The sequence below is a fragment of the Vombatus ursinus genome, unplaced genomic scaffold (genome assembly GCF_900497805.2).
Source record: "Vombatus ursinus unplaced genomic scaffold, bare-nosed wombat genome assembly UNPS02010769.1, whole genome shotgun sequence".
Taxonomy (NCBI): Eukaryota; Metazoa; Chordata; class Mammalia; order Diprotodontia; family Vombatidae; genus Vombatus; species Vombatus ursinus.
Window position 1 is genome coordinate 2,839,380 of NW_020950547.1, and position 15,506 is coordinate 2,854,885.

General features: G+C 40.6%; 1 protein-coding gene across 4 annotated transcripts in view; it reads left to right on the plus strand.

Moving 5' to 3' along the window:
* Window positions 1-2,435: 2,435 nt before the first annotated feature.
* R3HDM2 (R3H domain containing 2) overlaps window positions 2,436-15,506 on the plus strand; it is a 149,632-nt gene continuing 136,561 nt past the window's right edge. For all 4 annotated transcript variants that reach the window (XM_027855027.1, XM_027855028.1, XM_027855030.1 and 1 more), the window contains exon 1: window positions 2,436-2,500. The gene's annotated coding sequence lies outside the window, so the exon portion shown is untranslated. The remainder of the gene's footprint in view (window positions 2,501-15,506) is intronic.

Genomic DNA, 15,506 nt, shown 5'->3' on the forward strand with positions numbered 1-15,506 from the left:
ACACACACACACACACACACACACACACACACACACACACACACACATTCTTTTAGGAAGCCCTCTAGGTGTAAGATAATTCCTTGCTTCTCTCACACCCAAAACTGTAACTAGGATGGTGTGATTTAGGTTTTGCTTCAGGGAACCAAAATGGGGTGAGGATTTCTTGGACCCACTGTTCCTTTACCATAAGAAATATGCTCTTCCTACACCTTCCTTTTTTTGTGTGGGGCAATTGGGGTTAAGTGACTTGCCCAGGGTCACACAGCTAGGGAGTGTTATGTGTTTGACACCGGATTTGAACTCGGGTTCTGCTGACTTCAAGGCTGGTGCTCTGTGTACTGTGCCACCTAGCTGCCCCTTTTTCCTACACCTTTCAAGCCTCTTCCCCAGCAGGGTTGCCTGGCAAAGAGAGCAGACTTTCCCCTATACTCCAACCCTCCCTGTCATTCAATTTTTTTTCCCCCCCTAGACTCAGAATTCCTAACTACTTAATAAGTCATACTCACTGGAGAGAATGCTGCCCCTAGATACCATCAGCCCCAAGGCTCTCTCTTCTCCATCAGGGGCTCCCTGGTGGAGATAGAAATGATAACAATACAGGTTAGAGAAGCCTTTCCACTTTTAATTTCAGTTGAACAACCCACCAACATAGGCAAAGGTATCCCTATTATCCCCAGTCTTACAGATGAGAAAGCTACAGCTGAAAGCTGATGACTTTCCCAAGGTCACATAGTAAGTCGCAGAACTGGCAGAGTAGAAGCATGGGTGGGTTAGAATCTAGGTCTTCTTCCTTGGTACAATTTTGTACTATTTCATCCTACTGTCTTACAAGCAGAATGAAAATAGTGGAGGTAGAGACAGATGGGACCTGTCCCTACCTCACAGGATGAGTAAAGAACCCGCATAGAAAGCATTTTGTAAACCAAAAAAACCTATGCTGGTCCCCGTGAATTAAAGTTAATACCTTCCTTCTGAGCTTATCTCCAATTTATCTCGTGTGTAACTTCTTTGTACAGCTGTTTCTAAGATGCTTCCCCCATTAATCTGTGAGCTCCTTGAAGGCAGGAATTCTTTTTGCCTTTCTTGGTCCCTCTGGCCCTCAGCAATTGCCTAGCACATAGTACTTGCTTTAAAAATGCTTGTTGATTTAAAATGTTACGTAAATGTCAGGTACTATTATTTCTACTATTCTGCAATTAATTGCAGTATTTCTCCTATTCATTCGTCCTTTCATTTGGCTAGACAGAGGCATTGGATTTGGGGGAACTCAGGCAACATGTAAGACCCAAGTCAACCGGTCAAGACAACAACCATTTAATGCCTGCAACGCGCCAAACATAGTACTGAGAGCTGGGGATACAAATAAAGAAAAAAACCAATCCCTGCCCTCAAGGAGCTCACGTTCTAATGGGAGAGACAACTAGTATATGCGAATGTGATAAACATAATAAATAGGAGAATCTCGGAGGGGAAGCACTAAGATTGAGGAGGATTTAGAAAGGTTTTTAACCGAAGGTGGGATTTTAGCTGAGAGTCTAAGTGAGTTAGTCAACAAACTTTTATTGAGCACCTCCTACGTGCCAGGTACTGAGTATACAAAGAAAAGATAAAAAACAGTCGCAGTTCTCAAGGAGACAACTAATGTACAAACGAGTTATATACAGGATAAATAGGAGATAATCAAAAGAGGGAAGAAGGCACTAGAATTAAGAGATTGGGAAAGGCTTTCAGTAGAAGGTCGGATTTTAGCTGGGACTTGAAGGGAGCCTGGGAAGCCAGAGGTGGAGACTTGAAGGGAGTCAGGGGAGGAGGGAGAGAAAGCCAGGAGCACCAGTGCCAAACGAGCATCAGTCTGGAAGGGACAGAACTCGGACGAGCGGATCTTGGTGGGAAAAGGACCATGGCTTTGGGAGAGAGGGGAATAAACGTGTAGCCAAAGAGCGGGGCGATCCAGGGTTCCTTGCGGGTTTAGGTGTTTGGGAGGTCCCCGGGACCCCAATGTGCTTATTAAAGTGAAATTGGGGAGCTTAGCCTGTCTCCCACCGTTCCCAAGGCAACGCCTGGGTGGGGAGGGGGGGGGTCGGCGCGGCGGAGGCTGGAGCAGGTGTGCACGCAAAAGCATGGTGGCCGGAGGCGGGCGGGCGAAGGGATGGATACGAAGGCCGCGGTGACGCGCGGACCGCAGGCCGCGGTGACGAGGACGCAGAGCGCGGTGACGTAGCGCGCAGGACGCAGCGGGGGGGAGGGGGCGGACTCTGGGCCTTTCTTCCCCTTCTGGTTTTTCCCCCCCCCTTTTCTCCCCTTTCCGGGTTTGGTTTCTCCCCCTTTCTCCCCCTTCTTCCCCTCCCCCCTTTTCCCCCAGCCCCTTCCCCTTCCCCCCCTCCCTGGCCCGGCCTGGCCCGGCCCCCTCCCCCCGCCCCGGGCCCCGGGGGAAACCCCGCTAAGAAGAACCCGCCCCCGGGAGCGCGCCGCCCGGACGGGCCGGAGCCGGAGCCCGGTGAGGAGGCAGGCAGGGCCGGGACCCGTGTGAGGGTCGGGTCGGGTCGGGGAGCTGAGCGGGGCGGAGGGGAGGGAGAGCACGGGAGGAGTGGGGGGGGCGGTCCCCCCCACACAGGGGAGGGTGAGTAAGCGTGAGTGAGGGGTAGCGCGCGCGGCCCCTGGGGCCACAACAGTGAAGCGGGCCCCCGGGGAGGACAGGGCACTGCCGCAGCCGGAGCGGGGGGACGGGGAGGCTGGACCCCCGAGGGAGGCATGTGAGGACGGGGCACCCGAATGGGACAGATCCCGGCATCTGGGAGGGGGCGCAGGAGGTGAACGGCGAGTGGGGGCGCCCTTCGGGATGGAGAGAGGCCTCGGGGACCGGGGGGGGGGCACGGCACCTGTGGCTGGACAGGCGGATCTGGAAAAGTGTTGTTCCCTTGTGAATAGCCGCGGTAGGAGTGGGGGGAGGGGGTCGTGGAGATGCTGCCTGGCTGGGGTTCTTATTTCCTTGCCCTGTTCCCACTTGGGAAGAGCCCAGGAGAAATGGGGAGGGAGAGGGGTTGAACTGCTTTAAACTCTACCAGTGTCGGTGAGTTTCTAAACTGGTGTTTGCAGATAGGCAGTGTGGCATTTCCAGGGCAGAAAAAACTGCATCTACACTTGCCCAGCAGTTATGATTTGGATTAGATAATCCAAAAGGTTCCTTTCAATTTGGTGAATTCACTTTTGGGCTCCTGAAAACATTTCTGTATCCTTCAGGGTCAAATGTGAGTTATTTAAATACTCACCACGGGTTATTTCTACAACTGAAGTCAGTGTAGTAGTAGTACAGTAATAATTACTATAAGAAATAGCTAACAAATGACGTATGATAAAGACATTGAAACATTGAAAAGGCATTTTAAAATTATCTAAATTGGATTAAAGTTAGTATTTTCTTCATGTAGATCTGATTAAAGATTGGGGAAACCTCTATGATTCTTGTCTGATGATAGTAGGAAACAAGAAAACTATGGAGGAGAGAGATGGCACATTGAACTTTAAAAAAATATAGGGAATGTCAGAGTCTATATCCCTTTTATTGAGACTTGTGGAGTCCCAGTAAAAAGTGCATGGTCTGATTATTCTGATAGGGTATGTGTGGGATAGGCAACTCGTGGCACCGGTGTCACTAGATATAATTGTTGGTGACTTTTTACTTCTTAACATGTCCTCTTCCTGTTTGCCTTCTTCCCTCCATATATCTTACGCCTGTTAGTGACGCTTACTAGGGAAAAAAAAGGTTGTAGTGGAAATTGGTTGTATCAATCCATGTTTCAGTTGCATTCTTCCCCTTTTGCTGTCCTAGGGGATGGAGAGGACTGGGAGTCTTTAATTACAAGACTGATATCCCAACTGCTTGTGTTTGACAGTAAGCACCATTCTTTGTTCAACAAACATTTATTAAATGCTTACCGTGTATTACAGAGATGAGTCCTCAAACCTTTTTCCCTAGGAGTAAACAGTTTTGAAAATTTTATCCAAGTCTACATGTAGGTTTGCTGCTGTTATGTGGGAATATAACAACAAAGAACAAATTGATCCAAATGTATAAAAGTGAGTTCTTTCTTCAATTCTAGTCATGAGATTGAAATCTTGGGCTACTTTTGTAAAGAATGGCCAGTATTAGTGTTGTCTATTAGTGCTTTCAGGTCCTTGGATGAAGTCTAAAGGAGTGGGTCAAAGAAGTGTGTGAAAGTGGTAATGTTCTTAAGGGCAGAGTACCTTCCGCCACTCAAGGTTTAGAATTTTACTCCTGGTCTCAGGGTCTTCTCTTGAACCTTGCTGGATTATCTAATAAGAAAAATAATGAATTTCTTTTACTTCCTGATGGGGAAAGGGTATGGAGTCATGGTGGTGGTGGTAGTGGTGATGGTGGTGTGGTAGGGTGAATATTGTTGAATAAGGCTGACTTTCTCCAATTTCTAGGACCTGGGTTTTCCAATAGAAGGAAGGTGTGTAAGTGTAAGCGTACACACTGTGTGTATGCTAGTCGTTTTTAAGCTCATTTGGAGACAGTTGCTTAGAAACTCTTAAGCTTCCTCCCTTATTTCCCCCAAGCCCCTTATCTCTTGAGGACAGCTTTTCCTAAAGATACCAGAATGAATGGATTTCGAACAATTTTGGCTTCTCTCTCATTTTCCCAATCTCTTCCCCCTTTTTAATGTTTTATAAACAACCTCCATTCAATTTATATTTAAAAGTGGAAAGAAGAGAAGACTTCTTGAGTACTGTGGGTTGCCCTGGATTTATTTTTTGATTTCTTGGTTCTTATTTAGGACCCCTGTTACCTTTTTTTGACCTGGCCAGAGTGGATTGAATGGGATAGTTCTTGGGGACTGTCATTACCTTAATCATGCCTCTTGAATCTGAAGGATGCAGCTTTCAGCACTTTGTAGAGATTCTGGGAACATAGCTGAGGCTGTTGCAGTATCTTCTGCTTGGACATGGAAGACTGCTGGGGACAAGAGAGTAGAATTTGTGGGATGCAGTGGTAATTGGTAATCTGAACAGTTTTAGGTGAAAGTACGTTTTAAGGAAGAGGAAGGAAAGTTGTATATTAGGACCCATGTAGTCCAAAAAATTTGGAGACCACAGATTTTTGGATTGTTTTAAGTCTATTCTGGGATACTGATAAGATATGATATTTCCACGGCAGTTGAAGTAAGACTATAAGCTTTAATCCTTTTATTTCTGTCAATTCAATTCAACCATCATTTTATTAAGCACTTGTAATATGTACACAGATACTAAAGTTATTAATGTGGCCTTTGTCTCTATAGAGCTCACAGTTTAGTGGGGATACATATGTATGTGTGTGTGCATATGTATACATATGTGTATACATATATACATGTGTGTATATATACAAGTACATATCATGGTGATACGAAATAGAACATAAGGCAACATTGATCCATTTGTGTGGCACATGTGGAAGAAGGATGAGCAATGAGTACAGCTTTATTTTTGATGAATAATTTTATTATTTTCTTGACTGTGAGACCCTGGGCAAGTTACTAAACCTCTGTAGTGCTAGAGGCAGGTTTCTAAGGCTTTAAGTTGAAGACAAGTTTGCTTCCAGCATTTTTCATGGAATTCTCTCTATCAGTGAAATGACTCATGCAGGTTTCGTCTTTGTTGTAAAGAGGAGGCATATGCTGTTCAGTGGTTAGAGTACTGGGCTTGAGGTCAAGAGAGCTCATTTAAAGATTTCATTCCAGTTGTGGAAATGTGGGTGAGTCACTTAACCATTCTGTGAGCCTCTTTTCCGTAAAATAGGTATAAACATGATTCCAGCACCTACCTCATGTGGTTGTTTTGAGGCTCAAATGAGCTAATATATATAAAGTGCCTTGCAGGCTTTAAAGTGGTTTTGTTTATAAGCATTATTACCATGTGCAGGTTTTCTTTTAATTCAGAGTAAGTGACAACCAATAGATAACTTCTATGGGTCATTGTTATCTGTCAGGTGAATGTCAGGTGAACTAAAAGATGGCCCCTAGCATGTTGGGTGGACCTCCCCTATAGAGGATTTATAGGAGGATATGTATAAGAGTCAAAAAGGATTAGAAAACGTAGATTGTGATCTACATCTTTGGAGAAAATATCCTCATTGGTGAAATAATAAATCCCTTTAAGTATTAAAGTGATGTGAAAACAGGACATTAGCACATTGTTACAATTCCTAAGAATGTCTTCTTAATCCATGAAAATGAATTGAAACTTCTTTCTAGCTTGCTTTCTATTGGAACTAAGCTTTAGGGGTTAGATGTCTTAAAGTACTACATTATATGCAGAAGGTTAATTTCTTTACTCCATAATCAAATTTATTTAAAAGGATATTTCTGTTCTCTTTAGTATAGATAGTACTTATTGACCTGTTTCATATAGCCCTTGCCTATCCAAACCAGAAATGAAAGGTTTTTTAAATGTTCAAGGTGAGGGCTGGAGATGTTATGGAAAAGGTACCCATAGCTAAAAAGAATAAGTATGTCAAGAGCTGTGTACTTAGAGGCAGTTTGAGTCTTGACTTTCTCATTTATCAGTAGTTGTATGACTTTAGGCTCCCTGTGGGCCTTCATTTTCTCATTTATAGAGTAGGTTGGACTGACGGTATCAGTAATCCAGGGAGAAATACTTCTTGAATATGTGGCATACTGATTGTTAGGAAATGGAAGAGTAGTGGAATTGGAATCATCGTGTGTCTATGTGCAAAAACAGTTGGTGAGTCTAATTTTAGAAACTCTCCTCATAGCCACCGGTTTTGGTGTGTTCCTTCAACACCTCTTCAGCACCCCCATTTAAAAAATTCCACCTAAATTCCTTTAGTGGCTAGCCTTAATTCTTGCAGTTGTCACCAACTCAGTCTTATGGCACCTGTTCTGGGTTTTTATTCTTGTCTTCATCAAAGTTCCTTTTCAATTATTTATTTCTGTTTAAAATTTTATATATATATATGTATATATGTATATGTATGTACATATATATATATATACACACATATATACATACTTTTTTTATCAAGAAAAAAATCTGTCTTTTCTACCTCCTACCTCAACTACCCACCCAAATTGAGAGCACTCTCATTCTGCATTCTGAGTCCTTCACCTTCCGATTTGGAGGCACTCGGGGGTTAAGTGACTTACCCAGGGTCACACTAGTACGTGTCTGAGGCAAAATTTGAACTTAAGTTCTCCTGACTCTAGAGCCAGCACTTTATCCACTGCGCCACCTAGCTGCCCTTATGTGGTACATTTTCTGAGTCTGTGTGGCGAAGATTTAGGGGTAATCTTTCTGCTTCCTACTACTTTACCATCTTGACTCTACCTCCCAATTCCTTAAAACAGCTTTGGACAGAAAAGATCCTTTAGACCCTAATTCATTCAGTTTTGACCTCTTTTTTAGTTGTTAGATTTTCTCAACATACATCTCTTTCCTCCAACACTTAAAACCTTTCAGATTGATAGCCATTAATTAAAACAACCTCCTCAGGTCTTTTTAGCTCTTCTTGAGGTTATGCTTATAAAAGCAAAAAATTGTGGTTCTACTTAAATCCAGATGTACTTTGTGTATCTCCACATTTCATCTCTAAAGTCTCTTGTGTTGTCAGGATCATTTGAGATTCTCCAGATGGCTATCTGAGCTCTTCATTTCTTCTGGTATCTTTCCTAATGTCTTTCCCAATGCTTTTGAAGGAACTTAGGAGACTGGGAATCCTAGACTCATAATAAGAAAGGCTGTGGTTGACCATTGATGCCTCAAGCTAGTGATTTGCAATAGTCACCTCAGCTTCACCTGGATTTAAATCACACAGGTAGGTATCCAGAGTTGGGACTGTGGTGAACTGGAGCAAGTGCTAGACGAGAGTCAGAGAATGAAGCCAGAGAATGAAGTTCAAATCCTGCTTCTCTCATTTACTACTGTTGTGACATTGGGCAAGTCACTTATTGTTGCTGGGCCTGTTTCCTCAGCTGTAAAATGAGGGGACTGGATTATTTTTTAATTTTAATAATTCTGAACTTAATAAATAAAATTTACATATCCATATATATTGTAATACAGAAGTAGGGCATTGTACATGAAACTGAATCTCTTATGTAGACCTTGTTTTTCTTTTTTAGTACATAATAAATGTATCCTGTAACTTTAAAAGCTGTCCTGCTTGTCTGTGATTCCTCTTGGCTTTCCTTCTGTTCTCTCCTCATTTTTCTTTTTTTTTTGAAACACTATCCCTGTCCTGCTTCTTCCTCTTACATCTTTCCTCCCTCCTCTTCTCCTTCCACTAAAATGAAGAGCCAACTTTTATAACTTGATGATAGTAGCATCAGCAAAATAAATTCCCAAGTCAAGTCAAGAAGCATTTATTAAGTGTCTACTTAGCATTGTGCTAAGCCCTGCAGATATAAAGAAAGGCAAAAGACAGTCCCAACTCTCAAGGAGCTCACAGTCTAATGGGTGGAGGAAATACCATGCCAACAACTAATATACAAACAAGATATATATGACATTTATATATAATAAATTGGGGCTAATTTCAGAGATAAGGTACTAGCATTAAGAGAGACTGGAAAGGCTTCTTGTAAAAGGTGGGCTTGAAAGAAGCCAGTAGGTAGAGATGAGAAACAAAAGAGCCCAGACACATGAGACAGCCTGGAGTGAGGAGGCAGAGGTTCCCAAAGTGGGCAGTACAGGCCCCTGTGGGGTGCTGGAATGATCCATAGTGTTAGTAGTAGCCTCAGGTGCAATTGGGGGATGTTGAAAAAAAAAATAAGGCAGTGGTAGAAGTAAGGAAAGAAGGGAAGAGAAGAAAAATTTGAAAAACTGTGCATGGTTCATTTATTGTGTAACAGTTAGAGTAGCAATGATTACATTATTTTCCAAATAAATACACTGAATGCAAGTTATAACCAATCAGTGGTCAAGTCCACTGACAGATCTTAACAAGCAAGTGTTGGCAGGCAAGCGTGTCACAAATTGTTGGGAAGATCAGCATGCATCGACTGGAGTATGTGTGTGTAATGACTTGGTTACAATAGGATACTATATGGTTACGTGACACAATGTTGTATCATCAAAATTTCAATGCAGGAAAAACCCCACAAATTTATAATAAATTATAAATTTAAGATGCATCATTTAAAAAAAATTTCACATTTTTTTGAAACATTGCAAATTAAAAACATTAAAATGTTAAAGAAAGTAGATTTCTAGGGGGGTGCTGAGTAATTTTTTTTTGGGGGGGGAAGGGAGTGGTGGCCAAATAAGTTTGGAAACCTTTGAGATAAGAGTGTTATGTTCAAGAAACAGAAAGGAGGTCAATGTTCCTAGGTTGAAAAGTACTGGTTGTACACAAAAATGTATGTTTTATCCTTAAGTCCATCACTTTTCTCTCAGGAGGTGGGTAGCATGCTTCTTCATCAGTAGCTTAGAATCATAGATGGTCATTACATTGACCAGAGTTTTTAAGTCTTTCAGAATTGTTTTTTCTTTACATTGTTGTTACTGTACAGATTTCTCTGGTTCTGTTCACTCTCTATCAGTTCAGATAAGTCTTTTTTTTTTTTTTTTTGCAAGGCAGTTGGGGTTAAGTGACTTGCCCAGGGTCACACGTCTAGTGAGTATCATATGTCTGAGGCCAAATTTCAACTCAGGTCCTCCTGACTTCAAGGCTGGAGCTCTATCTACTGCACCACTTAGCTGCCCCCAGATAAGCCTTTACAAGTTTTTCTGAAACCATCCTTTCCATCATTTGGCACAATAATGTCTCAATAATACTCTATTACATTTTGTTTAGCTATTCCCTAGTTTGTAGACATCTCCTTAGTTTCCACTTCTTTGCCACTACAAAAAGATCATAAATATTTTTATATGTATGGATTCTTTTCTTTGATCTCTTTAGAACATGTGCTTAGCAGAGATATTGCCAGGTCAAAGAGTATGCACATTTAGTCAATCAGTAGACATGTATTAAGTGCCTACTATGTGCCAGTCACTGTGTTAAGCACTGGGAATACAAAAAGAGGTAAAAGACAGTTCCTGTCCTTAAGGAGCTCTGAATCTAAAGAGAAAACAAGCAAACAACTATGTACAAATAAGCTATATACAGAATATATAGAAAAATAATTGGGAGGGAAGGCACTCAAATTAAGAGGGGTTGGAAAAGACTTGTTGAAGACGACATTTTTTAGTTGATACTTGAAGCTGGGGAAACCAGGAGGCAGAGATAAGGAGGGAGAATATTCCAGGCATGTTGTTGTTTTTGTGTCCTTCAGTTGTATCCAACTCCTCGTGACCCCACTTGGGGTTTCCTTGGCAAAGATACAGGAGTGGTTTGCCATTTCCTTTTTCAGCTCATTTTACAGATGAGGAAACTGAGGCAAACAAGGTTAAGTGACTTAGCCAGGGTCACACAACTAGTAAATGTGTGAGACTGCATTTGAACTCAGAAAGATGAGTTTTCCTGTTTCCAGGGCTGGTACTCTATCCACTGTACCACCTAGCTGCCCCTTTCCAGGAATGGGGGGCAGTCAAAAAAAATGCTGGGAGTTGAGAGATGGAGTGTCTTGTTCATAGACCAGCATGGAGGCTAGTGTCACTGAATCAAAGAGTACATGGTGGGGAGTAAGAAAACTGGCAAGGTGTAGGGGTCAAGGGGAACTTAGGTTATGATGGGTTTTGAATGCCAAACAGGTTTTTGGGTTTGATCCTGAGGGCTTAGTAAGGAGTAAGGCTGCCCAAAGAATTGAAAACTGGGGGGATGTCCATCAATTGGGAAATGGCTGAACAAGTTATGATACGTAATTGTGGTGGAATACTGGGTGGAATTATGCTGTAAGAAATGATGATGGTAATGGTTTCAGAAAAGCTTGGGAATTCTTATATGAGCTGATACAGAGTAAAGTGAGTAGAATAGGGACAACAATGGACACAGTAATAACAATATTGTATTGATAGTCATCTGTGAAAACTTAGTAATTTTGACCAGTACAGTGATCCATGACAATTCCAAAGGACTGATGATGAAAAATTCTACCCACCTAGAGACACAGAACTGGTGGACTCTGAGTGCAGATTGAAGGATATTTTTTTCTCTTTATTTTTTTTTTGCCTTTTTTTCCTTCAACATGGCTAATGTGGAAAAATTTTTTCATGACTTTATATGTGTAATAGGTATTATATTTCTTTCCTCAGTGTGGGGGGATGGAAATAGTTTGAAAATTAAAATAATAAACAAGAGTAAGGTTGACTCCTTATATGAGGCAAGGGTGAACCATCAGAATGGTTATGTGATCTACCTATGTTTAGCAGCATGTGTGTAGAAGTGAAGGTGACGAATGGTGGGAGTCATCCAGGGCAGACACTTGGCCTGGCACAATTAGGAATATAATAAAGGGGCCAGAGAAGAGAACAGTGTAGAATTGAACTGATTTACTAAGGGGTCAATATGGGGAAAAGAGGAGAGTGTGGCTAGGACACGCCAGAAGGCCTTGGAGAGAACTGATTGGAGGGTAAAGGAAAGCAGAGAGAGAGGTGGAAAGCCAACAGATTATGGTCAAATATGGAGATTTTTGGAATTCTTGAAGTTGGAAGTGGTGCATTTGTGAGTGGTGTCAAGATCAAGGGTATGACCATCTTTGTGTATGGCTGAGTTGGGGTGGAGGAGTCATTTTTGGGAACTTCAGTGATTTGGGGGACATTATTCCAGACTACTTTTCAGAATATCTAGACTGTTTCATTTAACAGTGGATTAGTATTCCTGTTTTCCCATAACCCCTCCAACATTTATCATTTTCCTTTGTTGTCATTTTTGCCAATCTGATGACATAAAGTAGAATCTTAGAGTTATTTTGTTTGCATTTCTTTAATTATCAGTGATTTGAAGCATTTATTAATATTGCCATGATTGATGCTTGGATTTCTTCCTTTGAAAACATCCTGTAACCATTTATCTGTTGTGAAAGTATTAGGTAGGTTGTTTCTAAGATCCATTTCTAGCTTGAAATCTGTGATCCTAGATCATGAAATTTTAGATGCCATTTGCACCAGCCTCCAAAATTTTACGGATGAGGAAATACAGAGAGACTGTGACTTTCCTGAGGTTACAATCTGTTAGTGAGGGAGCCAGATCTTTTTTGACTCCTAATCTAGGGATCTTTTCACTATACCAAACTTCATTCTGTCCTTTTTTATGATCTTTTTCAGTTTATGATATTTGCTTTTCTTGACTTTTAGATTTCAGAAATCTTGCTTACCTGTCATGATGTGACCCTTCTGAATTGTAAAATTCTTACATTTTCTTGAAACAGTTTTCAAAATGCAAAATGAAACTAGCTATTTAATGCTTCAGGAATGTTTGAATCCAGAATCCTTCCAGGTTTTTTAAAAATAAAATTTTATTGATATCTTTTCATGTAGATTCACCTATATCACCTACATTTTCTACTGTATCTCTCCTCTAGTCCCTCCCAGAGAACTATCCCTTTATAACAGTCAATAAAGGAGAAGAAAAAAATTCAGCAAAACTAACAAACATAAAATTTTTTGCTGTTATAGGCAATACTCCCCCATTGTCCCCCTGCAGATTTTAATATTAAGAATTTACAGTTTCTTTCATGGTTTCTGGCTCTATTTTATGGCTGGGTAGCGTCTAGAAATACCTCAGCTCAAGATCTCACAGCCTACAGCTTTTAAGTAGAAAGGATCAAAGACTTAAAAGAACTTTGCTGGGGCAGCTAGGTGGTGCAGTGTTTAGAGCACTGGCCCTGGACTTAGGAGGACCTGAGTTCAAATCCAGTCTCAGACACTTGACGCTAGCTATGTGACCCTGGACAAGTCATTTAACCCCATTGCCTACCCAGAAAAAAAAAAACAACTTTGTTATTTGCTGCTGCCTGTTACATGCTGATGAATGAGTTTGTGATGGTGAGGAAAAGAAGAATCTTATAAAGATTCTACTTGGTCAAGAGACCACTCAAATGCTGTTGGTTTGAATGCTTGGAAGTGGGCTCTTACCATACAATTTTCTTCTAATGTACAGAATGGAGAGAGGTTGTTTGAAAAGAGAGAAAATTAACTGAGCTCCTCAACCACATATAGCCATCATCACAATTTTATTGTAAATATTTAAAAATAAGTCTCAATCATATTTTTTATTTACTGACTACTTTTGCTGTCTTAAGGTGATATGATTGATGTCATTAGATGATTAGCTTTTCTTGGTCCAAAAGTTAGTTTTTTCTACTTTTCTGACAAATGAAGGTAAGCTGTGGAAGGAGATATAACTTAGATGTATTTGTCTTTTTTGACCCATAGATAACAGTTTAGTTATGGGTGAGTTAGGAGTTTACCTGGTGTAGGCATGTTAGAGTTGAGCAACATGGTGGCAGCATTCAGTCCACATATCAAAGAAAATCAGCTCTCCTTTAATTTTTGATTACTATGCCATAGTTTGCTGTTCTTTCTCTGGGATCTACCTTTATTTTTGGGCATCTCTCTTGTTTTCAGAGTTCATTTATTCTGGGTTCTTCCTTTGTATCTCCATTCCTTTCATATTTTCTTCAGTTTACTTCCTTCTGAGTTAAAATTTCATTCTGAAATAAAATTTGCTAGGATTATGGTCTCTTCAGTGCCAAATTACAGTGCCCTGAAGTCTGTGATTCTTGTTAAATTCCTCTTATCAGTTGTAAGGAGAAAGGAATGAAGGAAAGAAAAGTAAAGACTTTTGTGAAGACAGTGCACCACATAATGGTTCTGCTGGTTGAGTTTTGCATTTTTCCTAGTGTTACACCTAACATGAATCACTACTTTGGATTAGAGGCAGTGAGGTGGTACACTGAATGTAGCAAGAGGCCTGTAGTCAGGAGTTCAAATATGGCCTCTTCCACTTACTGGCTATGTGATCCTGGGCAAGTTACTTAACCTCTTTCTGCCTTCGTTTCCTTATCTGTAAAATGGAGATGATATCACTTACTTTCCAGGGTTATTGTGAGGATCAAATGAGATATTTATAAGTGCTTTGCAAATTTTAAAGTGTTATGTAAATATTAGCTATTGTTATTCCTTATTTGGGCTTAATTTTCATTAGGCCAGTAACAGTTAATTTCTGGACTACAAAAAGTCACTTTTGGGCCTACCTTTTCCATCTCTTCCATATTTTAATATAAAATATGTAATATGTAATAGACATATATTTCCATCTATTATGTTATTTTATACCTTTAAAAACTATACAGCTAAGATTGTGTGTCTCCCTCTATGGACAAGCCAGTTAACACTAAAAGACGGGATATAGTCAGGATGACACAAATGCTTTATTCTTTTCTCTTAATTCCTTTGATTTTCCTTGAGAGTGTTTTAGTCCTGATGCCTGATTCTCTTGCCCCAGGCTCTTGTCAGTATTTCTGGCAGTGAAGAAGTGGTGACAGTATTCCTTAGGGAATAGGCTGAGATGCTTTACTAATTGCTTAATTGCCCCAAGTCACAGTGATGTTGGGTGAGTGCACAGTTACCTTTCTTTTCCTTCCCTCCTCATCTGACAATTGAGGCCAGACTTTGCTTCTAGGAGGCCAAACTTTGCTTCTAGGTGCACTAATTCTTGTGGTTTTCAAGTAGGCTTGTTGAGGGAGTAAATTCAAAGTTTAGAACTGCGAAATCTCAGTGTACTAATCTTATTTCTGATGCTGAATTCATTATGGCTCGAGTTCATAGGGTAATCTAACTTCTCTAGATCAGTTTTTCCATCTGTAAGATGGAGGTAATACCATTTCTCCCATCTTTTATGTTCCCATCTGTGTTGTGAGGACCTGATTAGTGTTCAGCAGAACTTGTCAAAGAGATACAGTATGGCAGTAGGGCTAAATGCAGGAGTGTTTCTTAAAACATCTATTGATTTAAAATGTAAACACTTTATACTTGAAGTTGCACTTAATGGATTCTTAGATTGGATTCAGTATTTTGTTGTGACTATTTTTTAGCCGAAGTAATTCAGGAAAGTACAACCCCTTCTTCCCCCTCCCCCAGATATTTGCAGATATTGAGTACAGTTTTCATGTCACTGGACTGTATTTACATCTGTTTTGTGGATGCGACTTCAGGAAGAACATCCTATATTCCACATTCTTCGATTACTAGTCTCCTTAAATAATGTTCTTTGATGCTACTAAATAACTGAATGCAGCTTCATAATTGATGTTAGATAGGGAAAGAAGGAAGTGCTTTATTTCTCTCTGTTCTACTTTTACCCCTTTCCTCTACCCTTTTCTCCCTTTTGAATGAATGTTGCTCTTGGTAACCATTTTCCCTCTTTTAATTTCCCATAGGTTGGAAAATGGAGATCTTTTTCTTTTTTCCTTTTTCCTCTCTCTCTTTAGTAGGCTGGGGAGATTTAGCTATTGGAGTGATTTGGTTGGTTTGTATTTTATTGGTTATAGAACAGACCCTTAAAATGTTCCAGAATATGAATGTTTTTACTGCTTTTTTTT